The following is a 19,297-nucleotide window of genomic DNA, read 5'->3' as shown; positions in this document are numbered from 1 at the left end:
GTGAGTCCAGAGAGTGCACTGGCACCACTGGGGATGCAGTGCAGTGAGTCCAGAGAGTGCACTGGCACCACTGGGGATGCAGTGCAGTGAGTCCAGAGAGTGCACTGGCACCACTGGGGATGCACTGCAGTGAGTCCAGAGAGCGCACTGGCACCACTGGGGATGCACTGCAGTGAGTCCACAGAGTGCACTGGAACCACTGAGAATGCACTTCAGTGAGTCCAGAGAGTGCACTGGCACCACTGGGGATGCAGTGCAGTGAGTCCAGAGAGTGCACTAGCACCACTGGGGAATGCAGTGCAGTGAGTCCAGTGAGTACACTGGAACCACTGGGGATGCAGTGCAGTGAGTCCAGAGAGTGCACTGGCACCACTGGGGATGCACTGCAGTGAGCCCAGAGAGTGCACTGGCACCACTGGGGATGCAGTGAAGTGAGTCCAGAGAGTGCACTGGCACCACCGATGATGCAGTACAGTGAGTCCAGTGAGTGCACTGGCACTACTGGGGATGTAGTGCAGTGACTCGAGAGAGTGCACTGGCACCACTGGGGATGCAGTGCAGTGAGTCCAGTGAGTGCACTGGCACCACTGGGGATGCAGTGCAGTGAGTCCAGAGAGTGCACTGGCACCACTGGGGATGCAGTGCAGTGAGTCCAGAGAGTGCACTGGCACCACTGGGGATGCAGTGCAGTGAGTCCAGAGACTTCACTGGCACCACTGGGAATGCAGTGCAGTGAGTGCAGAGAGTGCACTGGCACCACTGGGGATGCAGTGCAGTGAGTCCAGAGAGTGCCCTGGCACCACTGGGGATGCACTGCAGTGAGTCCAGAGAGTGCACTGGCACCACTGGGGATGCACTGCAGTGAGTCCAGAGAGTGCACTGGCACCACTGGGGATGCAGTGCAGTGAGTCCAGAGAGTGCACTGGCACCACTGGTGATGCAGTTTAGTGAGTCCAGAGAGTGCACTGGCACCACTGGGGATGCACTTCAGTGAGTCCAGAGAGTGTACTGACACCACTGGGGATGCGGTGCAGTGAGTCCAGAGAGTGCACTGGCACCACTGGGGATGCAGTGCAGTGAGTCCAGAGAGTGCTCTGGCACCACTGGGGATGCAGTGCAGTGAGTCCAGAGACTGCACTGGCACCACTGGGGATGCAGTGCAGTGAGTCCAGAGAGTGCACTGGCACCACTGGGGATGCAGTGCAGTGAGTCCAGAGAGTGCACTGGCACCACTGGTGATGCAGTCCAGTGAGTCCAGTGAATGCACTGGCACCACTGGGGATGCTGTGCAGTGAGTGCAGAGAGTGCACTGGCACCACCTGTGATGCAGTACAGTGTGTCCAGTGAGTGCACTGGCACCACTGGGGATGCAGTGCTGTGACTCCGGAGAGCGCACTGGCACCACTGGGGATGCAGTGCAGTCAGTCCAGTGAGTGCACTGGCACCACTGGGGATGCAGTGCAGTGAGTCCAGAGAGTGCACTGGCACCACTGGGGATGCAGTGCAGTGAGTACAGAGAGTGCACTGGCTCCAGAGGGAATGCACTGCAGTGAGTCCAGTGAGTGCACTGGCACCACTGGGGATGCAGTGCAGTGAGTGCAGAGAGTGCACTGGCACCACTGGACATGCAGTGCAGTTAGTCCAGAGAATGCAGTGGCACCACTGGGGATGCAGTGCAGTGAGTCCAGAGAGTGCACTGGCAGCACTGGGGATGCAGTGCAGTGAGTCCAGAGAGTGCACTGGCACCACTGGGGATGCAGTGCAGTGAGTCCAGAGAGTGCACTGGCAGCACTGGGGATGCAGTGCAGTGAGTCCAGAGAGTGCACTGGCACCACTGGGGATGCACTGCAGTGAGTCCAGAGAGCGCACTGGCACCACTGGGGATGCACTGCAGTGAGTCCACAGAGTGCACTGGCACCACTGAGAATGCACTTCAGTGAGTCCAGAGAGTGCACTGGTACCACTGGGGATGCACTGCAGTGAGTCCAGAGAGTGCACTAGCACCACTGGGGATGCAGTGCAGTGAATCCTGTGAGTGCACTGGCACCACTGGGGATGCACTGCAGTGAGTCCAGAGAGTGCACTGGCACCACTGGGGATGCACTGCAGTGAGCCCAGAGAGTGCACTGGCACCACTGGGGATGCGGTGCCGGGAGTCCAGAGAGTGCACTGGCACCACTGGGGATGCAGTGCAGTGAGTCCAGAGCGTGCACTGGCACCACTGGGGATGCAGTGCAGTGAGTCCAGAGAGTGCACTGGCACCACTGGGGATGCACTGCAGTGAGTCCAGAGAGTGCTCTGGCACCACTGGGGATGCAGTGCAGTGAGTCCAGAGAGTGCACTGGCACCACTGGGGATGTAGTGCAGTGAGTCCAGAGAGTGCACTGGCACCACTGGTGATGCACTGCAGTTACTCCAGAGAGTGCACTGGCACCACTGGGGATGCGGTGCGGTGAGTCCAGAGAGTGCACTGGCACCACTGGGGATGCAGTGCAGTCAGTCCAGTGAGTGTACTGGCACCACTGGGGAAACACTGCAGTGAGTCCAGAGAGTGCACTGGCACCACTGAGAATGCCCTTCAGTGATTCCAGAGAGTGCACTGGCACCACTGGGGATGCAGTGCAGTGAGTCCACAGAGTGCACTAGCACCACTGGGGATGCAGTGCAGTGAGTCCAGAGAGTGCACTGGCACCACTGGGGATGCACTTCAGTGAGTCCAGAGAGTGCACGCGCTCCACTGGGGATGCAGTACAGTGAGTCCAGAGAGTGCACTGGCACCACTGGGGATGCAGTGCAGTGAGTCCAGAGAGTGCACTGGCAGCACAGAGGATGCAGTGCAGTGAGTCCAGAGAGTGCTCTGGCACCACTGGGGATGCAGTGCAGTGAGTCCAGAGAGTGCACTGGCACCACTGGGGATGCAGTGCAGTGAGTCCAGAGAGTGCACTGGCACCACTGGGGATGCACTGCAGTGAGTCCAGAGAGTGCACTGGCACCACTGGTGATGCACTGCAGTGAGTCCAGAGAGTGCACTGGCAACACTGGGGATGCACTGCAGTGAGTCCAGAGAGTGCACTGGCACCACTGGGGATGCAGTGCAGTGAGTCCAGAGAGTGCACTGGCTCCAGAGGGAATGCACTGCAGTGAGTCCAGTGAGTGCACTGGCACCACTGGGGATGCAGTGCAGTGAGTGCAGAGAGTGCACTGGCACCACTGGACATGCAGTGCAGTGAGTCCAGAGAGTGCACTGGCACCACTGGGGATGCAGTGCAGTGAGTCCAGAGAGTGCACTGGCAGCACTGGGGATGCACTGCAGTGAGTCCACAGAGTGCACTGGCAATACTGGGGATGCAGTGCAGTGAGTCCAGAGAGTGCACTGGCACCACTGGGGCTGCAGTGCAGTCAGTCCAGAGAGTGCACTGGCACCACTGGGGATGCAGTGCAGTGAGTCCAGAGAGTGCTCTGGCACCACTGGGGATGCACTGAAGTGAGTCCAGAGAGTGCACTGGCACCACTGGGGATGCAGTGCAGTGAGTCCAGAGAGTGCACTGGCAACACTGGGGTTGCACTGCAGTGAGTCCAGAGAGTGCTCTGGCACCACTGGGGATGCAGTGCAGTGAGTCCAGAGAGTGCTCTGGCACCACTGGGGATGCAGTGCAGTGAGTACAGAGAGTGCACTGGCACCACTGGTGATGCACTGCAGTTACTCCAGAGAGTGCACTGGCACCACTGGGGATGCACTGCAGTGAGTCCAGAGAGTGCACTGGCACCACTGGGGATGCAGTGCAGTCAGTCCAGTGAGTGTACTGGCACTACTGGGGAAACACTGCAGTGAGTCCAGAGAGTGCACTGGCACCACTGGGGATGCACTGCAGTGAGTCCACAGAGTGCACTAGCACCACTGGGGATGCAGTGCAGTGAGTCCAGAGAGTGCACTAGCACCACTGGGGATGCACTTCAGTGAGTCCAGAGAGTGCACGCGCTCCACTGGGGATGCAGTACAGTGAGTCCAGAGAGTGCACTGGCACCACTGGGGATGCAGTGCAGTGAGTCCAGAGAGTGCACTGGCAGCACAGAGGATGCAGTGCAGTGAGTCCAGAGAGTTCACTGGCACCACTGGGGATGCAGTGCAGTGAGTCTAGAGAGTGCACTGGCACCACTGGGGATGCAGTGCAGTGAGTCCAGAGAGTGCACTGGCACCACTGGGGATGAACTTCAATGAGTCCACAGAGTGCACTGGCACCACTGGTGATGCACTGCAGTGAGTCCAGAGAGTGCACTGGCACCACTGGGGATGCAGTGCAGTGAGTCCAGAGAGTGCACTGGCACCACTGGGGATGCAGTGCAGTGAGTCCAGAGAGTGCACTGGCTCCAGAGGGAATGCACTGCAGTGAGTCCAGTGAGTGCACTGGCACCACTGGGGATGCAGTGCAGTGAGTGCAGAGAGTGCACTGGCACCACTGGACATGCAGTGCAGTGAGTCCAGAGAGTGCAGTGGCACCACTGGGGATGCAGTGCAGTGAGTCCAGAGAGTGCACTGGCAGCACTGGGGATGCAGTGCAGTGAGTCCAGAGAGTGCACTGGCAATACTGGGGATGCACTGCAGTGAGTCCAGAGAGTGCACTGGCACCACTGGGGCTGCAGTGCAGTGAGTCCAGAGAGTGCACTGGCACCACTGGGGATGCAGTGCAGTGAGTCCAGAGAGTGCACTGGCAGCACTGGGGATGCAGTGCAGTGAGTCCAGAGAGTGCACTGGCAATACTGGGGATGCAGTGCAGTGAGTCCAGAGAGTGCACTGGCACCACTGGGGCTGCAGTGCAGTGAGTGCAGAGAGTGCACTGGCACCACTGGGGATGCAGTGCAGTGAGTCCAGAGAGTGCTCTGGCACCACTGGGGATGCACTGAAGTGAGTCCAGAGAGTGCACTGGCACCACTGGGGATGCACTTCAGTGAGTCCAGAGAGTGCACTGGCACCACAGGTGATGCACTGCAGTGAGTCCAGAGAGTGCACTGGCACCACTGGGGATGCAGTGCAGTGAGTCCAGAGAGTGCACTGGCACCACTGGGGATGCACTGCAGTGAGTCCAGAGAGTTCACTGGCACCAGAGGGAATGCACTGCAGTGAGTCCAGTGAGTGCACTGGCACCACTGGGTATGCAGTGCAGTGAGTGCAGAGAGTGCACTGGCACAACTGGGGATGCAGTGCAGTGAGTCCAGAGAGTGCAGTGACACCACTGGGGATGCAGTGCTTTGAGTCCTGAGAGTGCACAGGCAGCACTGGGGATGCAGTGCAGTGAGTCCAGAGAGTGCACTGGCACCACTGGGGATGCAGTGCAGTGAGTCCAGAGAGTGCACTGGCACCACTGGGGATGCAGTGCAGTGAGTCCAGTGAGTGTACTGGCACCACTGGGGATGCACTGCAGTGAGTCCAGAGAGTGCACTGGCACCACTGAGAATGCACTTCAGTGAGTCCAAAGAGTGCACTGGCACCACTGGGGATGCACTGCAGTGAGTCCAGAGAGTGCACTAGCACCACTGGGAATGCAGTACAGTGAGTCCAGTGAGTGCACTGGCACCACTGGGGATGTAGAGCAGTGACTAGAGAGAGTGCACTGGCACCACTGGCGATGCAGTGCAGTGAGTCCAGAGAGTGCACTGGTACCACTTGGGATGCAGTGCAGTGAGTCCAGTGAGTGCACTGGCACCACTGGGGATGCAGTGCAGTGAGTCCAGAGAGTGCATTGGCACCACTGGGGATGCAGTGCAGTGAGTCCAGAGAGTGCACTGGCACCACTGGAGATGCACTGCAGTCACTCCAGAGAGTGCACTGGCACCACTGGTGATGCAGTACAGTGAGTCCAGTGAGCGCACTGGCACCACTGGGGATGTAGTGCAGTGACTCGAGAGAGTGCACTGGCACCACTGGGGATGCAGTGCAGTGAGTCCAGAGAGTGCACTGGCACCACTTGGGATGCAGTGCAGTGAGTCCAGAGAGTGCACTGGCACCACTGGGGATGCAGTGCAGTGAGTCCAGAGAGTGCATTGGCACCACTGGGGATGCAGTGCAGTGAGTCCAGAGAGTGCACTGGCACCACTTGGGATGCACTGCTGTGAGTCCAGAGAGTGCACTGGCAGCAGTGGGGATGCAGTGCAGTGAGTCCAGAGAGTGCACTGGCACCACTGGGGATGCACTGCAGTGAGTCCAGAGAGTGCAGTGGCACCACTGGGGATGCAGTGCAGTGAGTCCAGAGAGTGCACTGGCAACACTGGGGATGCACTGCAGTGAGTCCAGAGAGTGCACTGGCACCACTGGGGATGCAGTGCAGTGAGTCCAGAGAGTGCACTGGCACCACTGGGGATGCAGTGCAGTGAGTCCAGAGAGTGCACTGGCACCACTGGGGATGCACTGCAGTGAGTCCAGAGAGCGCACTGGCACCACTGGGGATGCACTGCAGTGAGTCCACAGAGTGCACTGGAACCACTGAGAATGCACTTCAGTGAGTCCAGAGAGTGCACTGGCACCACTGGGGATGCAGTGCAGTGAGTCCAGAGAGTGCACTAGCACCACTGGGGAATGCAGTTCAGTGAGTCCAGTGAGTACACTGGAACCACTGGGGATGCAGTGCAGTGAGTCCAGAGAGTGCACTGGCACCACTGGGGATGCACTGCAGTGAGCCCAGAGAGTGCACTGGCACCACTGGGGATGCAGTGAAGTGAGTCCAGAGAGTGCACTGGCACCACCGATGATGCAGTACAGTGAGTCCAGTGAGTGCACTGGCACTACTGGGGATGTAGTGCAGTGACTCGAGAGAGTGCACTGGCACCACTGGGGATGCAGTGCAGTGAGTCCAGTGAGTGCACTGGCACCACTGGGGATGCAGTGCAGTGAGTCCAGAGAGTGCACTGGCACCACTGGGGATGCAGTGCAGTGAGTCCAGAGAGTGCACTGGCACCACTGGGGATGCAGTGCAGTGAGTCCAGAGACTTCACTGGCACCACTGGGGATGCAGTGCAGTGAGTGCAGAGAGTGCACTGGCACCACTGGGGATGCAGTGCAGTGAGTCCAGAGAGTGCCCTGGCACCACTGGGGATGCACTGCAGTGAGTCCAGAGAGTGCACTGGCACCACTGGGGATGCACTGCAGTGAGTCCAGAGAGTGCACTGGCACCACTGGGGATGCAGTGCAGTGAGTCCAGAGAGTGCACTGGCACCACTGGTGATGCAGTTTAGTGAGTCCAGAGAGTGCACTGGCACCACTGGGGATGCACTTCAGTGAGTCCAGAGAGTGTACTGACACCACTGGGGATGCGGTGCAGTGAGTCCAGAGAGTGCACTGGCACCACTGGGGATGCAGTGCAGTGAGTCCAGAGAGTGCTCTGGCACCACTGGGGATGCAGTGCAGTGAGTCCAGAGACTGCACTGGCACCACTGGGGATGCAGTGCAGTGAGTCCAGAGAGTGCACTGGCACCACTGGGGATGCAGTGCAGTGAGTCCAGAGAGTGCACTGGCACCACTGGGGATGCAGTGCAGTGAGTCCAGAGAGTGCACTGGCACCACTGGGGATGCAGTGCAGTGAGTCCAGAGAGTGCACTGGCACCACCTGTGATGCAGTACAGTGTGTCCAGTGAGTGCACTGGCACCACTGGGGATGCAGTGCTGTGACTCCGGAGAGCGCACTGGCACCACTGGGGATGCAGTGCAGTCAGTCCAGTGAGTGCACTGGCACCACTGGGGATGCAGTGCAGTGAGTCCAGAGAGTGCACTGGCACCACTGGGGATGCAGTGCAGTGAGTACAGAGAGTGCACTGGCTCCAGAGGGAATGCACTGCAGTGAGTCCAGTGAGTGCACTGGCACCACTGGGGTTGCAGTGCAGTGAGTGCAGAGAGTGCACTGGCACCACTGGACATGCAGTGCAGTGAGTCCAGAGAATGCAGTGGCACCACTGGGGATGCAGTGCAGTGAGTCCAGAGAGTGCACTGGCAGCACTGGGGATGCAGTGCAGTGAGTCCAGAGAGTGCACTGGCAATACTGGGGATGCACTGCAGTGAGTCCAGAGAGTGCACTGGCACCACTGGGGATGCGGTGCAGTGAGTCCAGAGAGTGCACTGGCACCACTGGGGATGCAGTGCAGTGAGTCCAGAGAGTGCACTGGCAGCACTGGGGATGCAGTGCAGTGAGTCCAGAGAGTGCACTGGCACCACTGGGGATGCACTTCAGTGAGTCCAGAGAGTGCACTGGCACCACAGGTGATGCACTGCAGTGAGTCCAGAGAGTGCACTGGCACCACTGGGGATGCAGTGCAGTGAGTCCAGAGAGTGCTCTGGCACCACTGGGGATGCACTGAAGTGAGTCCAGAGAGTGCACTGGCACCACTGGGGATGCACTTCAGTGAGTCCAGAGAGTGCACTGGCACCACAGGTGATGCACTGCAGTGAGTCCAGAGAGTGCACTGGCACCACTGGGGATGCAGTGCAGTGAGTCCAGAGAGTGCACTGGCACCACTGGGGATGCACTGCAGTGAGTCCAGAGAGTTCACTGGCACCAGAGGGAATGCACTGCAGTGAGTCCAGTGAGTGCACTGGCACCACTGGGTATGCAGTGCAGTGAGTTCAGAGAGTGCACTGGCACAACTGGGGATGCAGTGCAGTGAGTCCAGAGAGTGCAGTGACACCACTGGGGATGCAGTGCTTTGAGTCCTGAGAGTGCACAGGCAGCACTGGGGATGCAGTGCAGTGAGTCCAGAGAGTGCACTGGCACCACTGGGGATGCAGTGCAGTGAGTCCAGAGAGTGCACTGGCACCACTGGGGATGCAGTGCAGTGAGTCCAGTGAGTGTACTGGCACCACTGGGGATGCACTGCAGTGAGTCCAGAGAGTGCACTGGCACCACTGAGAATGCACTTCAGTGAGTCCAAAGAGTGCACTGGCACCACTGGGGATGCACTGCAGTGAGTCCAGAGAGTGCACTAGCACCACTGGGAATGCAGTACAGTGAGTCCAGTGAGTGCACTGGCACCACTGGGGATGTATAGCAGTGACTAGAGAGAGTGCACTGGCACCACTGGCGATGCAGTGCAGTGAGTCCAGAGAGTGCACTGGTACCACTTGGGATGCAGTGCAGTGAGTCCAGTGAGTGCACTGGCACCACTGGGGATGCAGTGCAGTGAGTCCAGAGAGTGCATTTGCACCACTGGGGATGCAGTGCAGTGAGTCCAGAGAGTGCACTGGCACCACTGGGGATGCACTGCAGTCACTCCAGAGAGTGCACTGGCACCACTGGTGATGCAGTACAGTGAGTCCAGTGAGCGCACTGGCACCACTGGGGATGTAGTGCAGTGACTCGAGAGAGTGCACTGGCACCACTGGGGATGCAGTGCAGTGAGTCCAGAGAGTGCACTGGCACCACTTGGGATGCAGTGCAGTGAGTCCAGAGAGTGCACTGGCACCACTGGGGATGCAGTGCAGTGAGTCCAGAGAGTGCATTGGCACCACTGGGGATGCAGTGCAGTGAGTCCAGAGAGTGCACTGGCACCACTGGGGATGCACTGCTGTGAGTCCAGAGAGTGCACTGGCAGCAGTGGGGATGCAGTGCAGTGAGTCCAGAGAGTGCACTGGCACCACTGGGGATGCAGTGCAGTGAGTCCAGAGAGTGCAGTGGCACCACTGGGGATGCAGTGCAGTGAGTCCAGAGAGTGCACTGGCAACACTGGGAATGCACTGCAGTGAGTCCAGAGAGTGCACTGGCACCACTGGGGATGCAGTGCAGTGAGTCCAGAGAGTGCACTGGCACCACTGGGGATGCAGTGCAGTGAGTCCAGAGAGTGCACTGGCACCACTGGGGATGCACTGCAGTGAGTCCAGAGAGCGCACTGGCACCACTGGGGATGCACTGCAGTGAGTCCACAGAGTGCACTGGAACCACTGAGAATGCACTTCAGTGAGTCCAGAGAGTGCACTGGCACCACTGGGGATGCAGTGCAGTGAGTCCAGAGAGTGCACTAGCACCACTGGGGAATGCAGTGCAGTGAGTCCAGTGAGTACACTGGCACCACTGGGGATGCAGTGCAGTGAGTCAAGAGAGTGCACTGGCACCACTGGGGATGCACTGCAGTGAGCCCAGAGAGTGCACTGGCACCACTGGGGATGCAGTGAAGTGAGTCCAGAGAGTGCACTGGCACCACCGATGATGCAGTACAGTGAGTCCAGTGAGTGCACTGGCACTACTGGGGATGTAGTGCAGTGACTCGAGAGAGTGCACTGGCACCACTGGGGATGCAGTGCAGTGAGTCCAGAGAGTGCACTGGCACCACTGGGGATGCAGTGCAGTGAGTCCAGAGAGTGCACTGGCACCACTGGGGATGAACTGCATTGAGTCCAGAGAGTGCACTGGCACCACTGGGGATGCAGTGCAGTTTGTCCAGAGAGTGCACTGGCACCACTGGGGATGCACTGCAGTGAGTCCAGAGACTACACTGGCACCACTGGGGATGCACTGCAATGAGTCCAGAGAGTGCACTGGCACCACTGTTCATTCAGTCATGTGAGTCCAGAGAGTGCACTGGCACCACTGGGGATGCAGTGCAGTGAGTGTAGAGAGTGCACTGGAACCACTGGAAATGCAGTGCAGTGACTCCAGAGACTGCACTGGCACCACTGGGGATGCACTGCAGTGAGTCCAGAGAGTGCACTGGCACCTCAGGGGCTGCACTGCAGTGAGTCCAGAGAGTGCACTGGCACCACTGGGGATGCACTGCAGTGAGTCCAGAGAGTGCACTGGCACCACTGGGGATGCAGTGCAGTGAGTCCAGAGAGTGCACTGGCACCACGGGGGATGCACTGCAGTGAGTCCAGAGACTGCACAGGCACCACTGGGGATGCAGTGCAGTGACTCTAGAGAGTGCACTGGCACCACTGGGGATGCAGTGCAGTGAGTGCAGAGAGTGCACTGGCCCCACTGGGGATGCAGTGCAGTGAGTCCAGAGACTGCACTGGCACCACTGGGGATGCAGTGCAGTGAGTCCAGAGAGTGCACTGGAACCACAGGGGATGCAGTGCAGTGAGTACAGAGAGTGCACTGGCACCTCAGGGGCTGCACTGCAGTGAGTCCAGAGAGTGCTCTGGCACCACTGGGGATGCAGTTCAGTGAGTGCAGAGAGTGAACTGGCACCACTGGGGATGCAGTGCAGTGAGTCCAGAGAGTGCACTGGCACCACTGGGGATGCAGTGCAGTGAGTCCAGAGAGTGCACTGGCACCACTGGGGATGAACTGCATTGAGTCCATAGAGTGCACTGGCACCACTGGGGATGCAGTGCAGTTTGTCCAGAGAGTGCACTGGCACCACTGGGGATGCACTGCAGTGAGTCCAGTGAGTGCACTGGCACCACTGGGGATGCAGTGCAGTGACTTGAGAGAGTGCACTGGCACCACTGGGGATGCAGTGCAGTGAGTCCAGAGAGTGCACTGGCACCACTGGGGATGAACTGCATTGAGTCCATAGAGTGCACTGGCACCACTGGGGATGCAGTGCAGTTTGTCCAGAGAGTGCACTGGCACCACTGGGGATGCACTGCAGTGAGTCCAGTGAGTGCACTGGCACCACTGGGGATGCAGTGCAGTGAGTCCAGAGAGTGCACTGGCACCACTGGGGATGCAGTGCAGTGAGTCCAGAGAGTGCACTGGCACCACTGATGATGCAGTACAGTGAGTCCAGTGAGTGCACTGGCACCACTGGGGATGTAGTGCAGTGACTCGAGAGAGTGCACTGGCACCACTGGGGATGCAGTGCAGTGAGTCCAGAGAGTACACTGGCACCACTGGGGATGCACTGCAGTGAGTCCAGAGAGTGCACTGGCACCACTGGGGATGCACTGCAGTGAGTCCAGAGAGTGCACTGGCACCACTGGGGATGCACTGCAGTGAGTCCAGAGAGTGCACTCGCAACCCCGGGGATGCAGTGCAGTGAGTCCGGAGAGTGCACTAGCACCACTGGGGATGCAGTGCAGTGAATCCAGTGAGTGCACTTGCACCACTGGGGATGCAGTGCAGTGACTCCAGAGAGTGCACGGGCAGCACTGGGGATGCACTGCAGTGAGCCCAGAGAGTGCACTGGCACCACTGGAGATGCAGTACAGTGAGTCCAGTGAATGCACTGGCACCACTGGGGATGCAGTGCAGTGAGTCCAGAGAGTGCACTGGCACCACTGGGGATGCACTGCAGGGAGTCCAGAAAGTGCACTGGCACCACTGGGGATGCAGTGCAGTGACTTGAGAGAGTGCACTGGCACCACTGGGGATGCAGTGCAGTGAGTCCAGAGAGTACACTGGCACCACTGGGGATGCAGTGCAGTGAGTCCAGAGAGTGCACTGGCACCACTGGGGATGCAGTGCAGTGAGTCCAGAGAGTGCACTGGCAGCAGTGGGGATGCAGTGCAGTGAGTTTGCCGTCGCACAGGAGCCTCTATACTTCATTTTCTCCTCATCACCCCTAGCAATAATATGATACGTATCCACCCTAGCAGAGACAAACCGAGCTCCTTTTGACCTCACAGAGGGTGAATCTGAGCTAGTCTCAGGGTTTAACGTTGAATACGCCGCAGGACCCTTCGCCTTATTCTTCCTAGCTGAATATGCGAACATTATGCTAATAAATACACTTACAGCCATCATATTCCTAAACCCAAGCGCCCTAGGGCTACCCACAGAACTATTCCCCGTCATCCTAGCCACAAAAGTCCTCCTACTATCTTCTGGTTTCTTATGGGTCCGAGCTTCATACCCACGATTCCGATATGACCAACTAATGCACCTACTATGAAAAAACTTCCTACCCCTCACACTAGCTCTGTGCCTCTGACACATCAGCATACCTATCTGCTATGCAGGCCTACCTCCTTACATAAGGAAATGTGCCTGAACTACAAAGGGTCACTATGATAAAGTGAACATAGAGGTATAACAGCCCTCTCATTTCCTGTTGACCTTAGAAAAGTAGGAATTGAACCCACACAAGAGAAATCAAAATTCTCCATACTTCCCTTATATTATTTTCTAGTAGAGTCAGCTAATCAAGCTATCGGGCCCATACCCCGAAAATGATGGTTTAACCCCCTCCTCTACTAATGAACCCTTACGCGACCCCAATCATAACCTTCAGCCTCATCTTGGGCACCACAATCACAATTTCCAGCAACCACTGAGTTCTGGCCTGGACAGGACTGGAGATCAACACACTAGCCATCATTCCCCTAATTGCCAAATCCCACCACCCACGAGCAGTAGAAGCCGCAACGAAATACTTCCTAACCCAAGCAGCTGCTTCCGCCCTGGTCCTATTCTCTAGCATAACCAATGCCTGAGTCACCGGCCAATGAGACATCACACAAATAAACCACCCAACCTCCTGTCTACTACTGACAGCAGCAATCGCTATTAAACTGGGCCTAGTGCCATTTCACTTCTGATTCCCAGAAGTACTACAAGGATCGCCACTAATAACAGCCCTGCTACTCTCGACCCTCATAAAATTCCCCCCACTAACCCTGCTCCTACTAACATCCAAATCCCTCGACCCAGCTCTACTCACCGCCATGGCCCTAGCCTCAACAGCACTAGGAGGCTGAATAGGACTGAACCAAACACAAACACGCAAAATCCTAGCCTTCTCGTCCATCTCCCACTTAGGCTGAATCGCCATCATCCTAGTTTACAGCCCCAAATTGGCCTTACTTACCTTCTACCTATACACAATCATAACATCAGCCGTATTCCTAGCCCTTAACAAAATCAAAGCCCTTAACCTATCCATGATCACAACCTCATGAACAAAAACCCCAGTGCTAAACGCCACCCTAATACTAGTACTTTTATCCCTAGCAGGCCTCCCCCCATTAACAGGCTTTATACCAAAGTGACTTATCATCCAAGAACTAACTAAACAGGAAATAACACCAGCAGCCATGGCAATTGCCATGCTATCACTGCTCAGCCTCTTCTTCTACCTACGCCTCGCATACCACTCAACAATTACCCTTCCCCCCAACTCCTCTAACCACATAAAACAATGATACACTAGCAAAGCCCCAAGCACACCTACTGCGGTCCTTGCCTCACTATCAATCCTCTTACTTCCCCTGTCCCCAATAATACATGCCATTGTCTAGAAACTTAGGATAACACCCCAAACCGAAGGCCTTCAAAGCCTTAAATAAGAGTTAAACCCTCTTAGTTTCTGCACATTAAGACTTACAGAATATTAACCTGTATCTTCTGAATGCAAGTCAGACGCTTTAATTAAGCTAAAGCCTCCCTAGACAGATGGGCTTCGATCCCACAAAACTCTAGTTAACAGCTAAATGCCTAAACCAATTGGCTTCTGCCTACAAAGACCCTGACGCACCCTAGTGCGCATCGATGAGCTTGCAACTCAACATGAATTTCACTACAGAGCCGATAAGAAGAGGAATTAAACCTCTGTAAAAAAGGACTACAGCCTAACGCTTCAACACTCAGCCATCTTACCCGTCACCTTCATCAACCGATGACTATTTTCCACTAACCATAAGGATATTGGCACCCTGTACCTCATCTTCGGGGCATGAGCAGGAATAGTCGGCACCGCACTCAGCCTATTAATCCGCGCAGAACTAGGACAACCAGGAACTCTCCTAGGCGACGACCAAATTTACAATGTAATCGTTACCGCTCACGCCTTTGTAATAATCTTCTTTATAGTCATACCCATCATGATCGGAGGATTCGGCAACTGATTAGTCCCCCTCATAATCGGTGCCCCTGACATAGCATTCCCGCGAATAAACAACATAAGCTTTTGACTCCTCCCCCCATCATTCCTCCTCCTACTAGCCTCATCCACTGTAGAAGCTGGCGCCGGCACAGGCTGAACTGTCTACCCTCCCCTAGCAGGTAACCTTGCCCACGCCGGAGCTTCAGTAGACCTGGCTATCTTCTCACTCCACTTAGCCGGTATCTCCTCCATCCTTGGGGCCATCAACTTTATCACCACAGCCATCAACATAAAACCCCCCGCACTCTCACAATACCAAACCCCACTATTTGTCTGATCCGTACTAATTACCGCCATCCTACTCCTTCTATCACTCCCCGTACTCGCCGCCGGTATTACAATATTACTAACTGATCGAAACCTAAACACCACATTCTTCGACCCCGCTGGAGGAGGAGACCCAATCCTGTACCAACACCTATTCTGATTCTTCGGACACCCAGAAGTCTATATTCTGATCCTACCGGGGTTTGGAATCATCTCACACGTAGTCACGTACTACTCAGGCAAAAAGGAGCCCTTCGGCTACATGGGAATAGTCTGAGCCATACTATCCATCGGCTTCCTAGGATTCATCGTCTGAGCTCACCACATGTTTACAGTAGGAATAGACGTTGATACCCGAGCCTACTTTACATCAGCCACTATAATCATTGCCATCCCTACCGGAATCAAAGTATTTAGCTGACTAGCCACCCTGCACGGAGGAACAATCAAATGAGACCCCCCCAATACTATGAGCTCTAGGATTTATCTTCCTATTTACCATCGGAGGATTAACAGGAATCGTTCTTGCAAACTCTTCCCTAGTCATCGCCCTGCACGACACGTACTACGTAGTTGCCCACTTCCACTACGTCCTATCCATAGGCGCCGTCTTTGCCATTCTAGCAGGATTTACTCACTGATTCCCACTACTCACTGGGTTTACCCTACACCAAACATGAGCAAAAGCCCACTTCGGGGTAATATTTACAGGAGTAAACCTAACGTTCTTCCCCCAGCACTTCCTAGGCCTAGCAGGAAGACCCCGACGATACTCGGACTATCCCGACGCCTACACACTATGAAACACCATTTCCTCCATCGGCTCCCTAATCTCAATAGTAGCCGTAATCATACTAATATTCATCATCTGAGAAGCCTTTTCGGCCAAACGAAAAGTCCTACAACCAGAACTAACTACCACAAACGTTGAATGAATCCACGGCTGCCCTCCCCCATACCATACTTTCGAGGAACCGGCCTTCGTCCAAGTACAAGAAAGGAAGGAATCGAACCCTCACATGCTGGTTTCAAGCCAAATGCATTAACCGCTCATGCTTCTTTCTTATGAGACGTTAGTAAACCAATTACATAGCCTTGTCAAGACTAAATCACAGGTAAAAATCCTGTACATCTCATGTGGCCAACCACTCCCAACTAGGATTCCAAGACGCCTCATCACCCATCATAGAAGAACTCGTTGAATTCCACGACCACGCCCTAATCGTTGCCCTAGCTATCTGCAGCCTAGTTCTCTACCTTTTAGCCCACATACTAACAGAAAAACTCTCGTCCAATGCTGTAGACGCCCAAGAAGTAGAGCTGATCTGGACAATCCTACCTGCTATCGTCCTGGTACTCCTTGCCCTCCCATCCCTACAAATCCTCTACATAATGGACAAAATCGATGAACCAGACCTCACCCTAAAAGCCATCGGCCACCAATGATACTGAAGCTACGAATACACAGACTTCAAAGACCTATCATTCGACTCCTACATAGTGCCCACCCCAGACTTACCCAACGGCCACTTCCGACTGCTAGAAGTTGACCACCGCGTAGTTATCCCAATAGAATCCCCCATCCGCGTGATCATTACTGCAGGAGACGTACTCCACTCCTGAGCAGTCCCAACGCTCGGAGTTAAAACAGACGCAATCCCAGGCCGACTAAACCAAACTTCATTCATTACCACCCGGCCTGGGATTTTTTACGGACAATGCTCAGAAATTTGCGGGGCTAATCACAGCTACATACCCATTGTAGTAGAATCAACCCCACTCCCACATTTCGAGGCCTGATCGTCCCTTCTATCATCATCCTAATCATTAAGAAGCTATGCAACAGCACTAGCCTTTTAAGCTAGCCAAAGAGGGACTTCCCCCTCCTTAATGATATGCCACAGCTTAACCCCGCACCATGATTTTCAATCATAATTATAACCTGATTAACCCTAGCACTCCTCATCCAACCAAAACTACTAGCCTTCACCACAACCAACCCCCCATCAAATAAGACCTCCCTCACTACCAAACCCACACCATGATCCTGACCATGAACCTAAGCTTCTTTGACCAATTTTCCAGCCCCAATCTATTCGGCATCCCCTTAATCCTACTATCCCTACTCTTCCCAGCCCTACTATTCCCGTCCCCAAACAACCGATGAATCAACAACCGCCTTTCTACTATCCAAACATGACTCCTTCACCTAATCACAAAACAACTAATAGTCCCACTCAACAAAAATGGCCACAAATGAGCCATAATATTTACATCCCTAATAATCATACTTCTTACAATCAACCTTCTAGGCCTCCTTCCATATACATTCACCCCAACCACCCAACTATCTATGAACATAGCCCTAGCCTTCCCACTATGGCTCGCCACACTACTAACAGGCCTACGAAACCAACCATCAGCCTCTTTAGCCCACCTATTACCCGAAGGTACCCCTACACCCCTAATCCCCGCACTAATCCTGATCGAAACAACCAGCCTACTAATCCGCCCCCTAGCCCTCGGAGTCCGCCTTACAGCCAACCTTACAGCAGGACACTTACTCATCCAACTCATCTCTACAGCCTCCATTGCATTAATACCCACCCTTCCTGCAGTATCCATCCTAACAATAATCATCCTACTACTCCTAACCATCCTAGAAGTAGCAGTAGCCATAATCCAGGCCTACGTCTTCGTGCTCCTTCTAAGCCTATACTTACAAGAAAACATCTAATGGCACACCAAGCACACTCATACCACATAGTTGACCCAAGCCCTTGACCAATCTTCGGGGCAGCCGCCGCCCTACTCACAACCTCAGGATTAATCATGTGATTCCACTACAACTCATCCGTACTACTAACCCTAGGCCTCATCTCAATACTCCTAGTAATACTCCAATGATGACGAGACATTGTACGAGAAAGCACCTTCCAAGGCCATCACACTCCCACAGTCCAAAAAGGCCTACGATACGGCATAATCCTTTTCATCACATCCGAAGCATTCTTCTTCTTAGGGTTCTTCTGAGCGTTCTTTCACTCGAGCCTGGCCCCAACCCCAGAACTAGGAGGCCAATGACCCCCAACAGGAATTAAACCACTCAACCCGATAGAAGTCCCCCTACTAAACACAGCCATCCTACTAGCCTCAGGCGTTACCGTAACGTGAGCCCATCACAGCATCACAGAAGGAAACCGAAAACACGCCATCCACGCCCTAACCCTAACGATCCTCCTGGGATTCTACTTCACAGCCCTACAAGCAATAGAATACCACGAAGCCCCATTCTCAATCGCCGATAGCGTCTACGGATCTACCTTCTTCGTTGCCACTGGATTCCACGGACTCCACGTAATCATCGGATCCTCCTTCCTGACCGTCTGCCTCTTCCGACTGATCAAGTTCCACTTTACATCAGACCACCACTTCGGATTCGAGGCAGCAGCCTGATACTGACACTTCGTAGACGTCATCTGACTATTCCTCTACATAACCATCTACTGATGAGGATCTTGCTCTTCTAGTATATTAATTACAATTGACTTCCAATCTCTAGAATCTGGTATAAACCCAGAGGAGAGCAATGAACGCACTCATGTTCATATTCGCCCTATCATCAATCCTAAGCGCCGCCCTAACCGCATTAAACTTCTGACTCGCCCAAATAAACCCCGACTTAGAGAAACTCTCACCGTACGAATGTGGATTCGACCCACTTGGATCTGCTCGATTACCATTCTCAGTCCGATTCTTCCTCAGTAGCCATCCTGTTCCTCCTATTCGACCTAGAAATCGCCCTCCTACTCCCCCTGCCATGAGCCGTCCAACTCCAATCCCCCCTAATGACCCTCACCTGAACTGTAGTGATCCTCCTTCTCCTAACACTCGGACTGGCCTACGAGTGAATTCAAGGGGCCCTAGAATGAGCAGAATAACAGAAAGTTAGTCTAACCAAAAAGATAGCTGGTTTCGACCCAGCAGATTACAGCCAACCCTGTAACTTTCTTATGTCGCCCCTACATTTAAGCTTCTACTCAGCCTTCATTTTCAGCGGACTAGGACTAGCCTTCCACCGAACCCACCTAGTATCCGCCCTACTATGCCTTGAAAGCATAATATTATCGATATTCGTAGGCCTATCAATATGATCCATCGAAAACCAAGTCTCCTCATTCACCATGGTACCAATTCTCATGCTAACCTTCTCAGCGTGTAAGGCGGG

The 19,297-nt window shown here is 54.8% G+C and overlaps 1 long non-coding RNA gene across 1 annotated transcript in view; it reads right to left on the bottom strand.

The window, feature by feature from the left end:
• LOC308186470 overlaps positions 1 to 14,853 on the bottom strand; it is a 51,613-nt gene extending 36,760 nt beyond the window's left edge. Inside the window, exon 1 of the long non-coding RNA XR_013944071.1 lies at positions 14,707 to 14,853. This is a non-coding gene — a long non-coding RNA (uncharacterized lncRNA). The remainder of the gene's footprint in view (positions 1 to 14,706) is intronic.
• Between the last annotated feature and the right edge of the window lie 4,444 nt (positions 14,854 to 19,297).

Source organism: Anser brachyrhynchus (assembly GCF_964034855.1).
Source record: "Anser brachyrhynchus genome assembly, contig: SCAFFOLD_49, whole genome shotgun sequence".
NCBI lineage: Eukaryota > Metazoa > Chordata > Aves > Anseriformes > Anatidae > Anser > Anser brachyrhynchus.
This window is presented reverse-complemented; position numbering and strand designations above follow the sequence as displayed.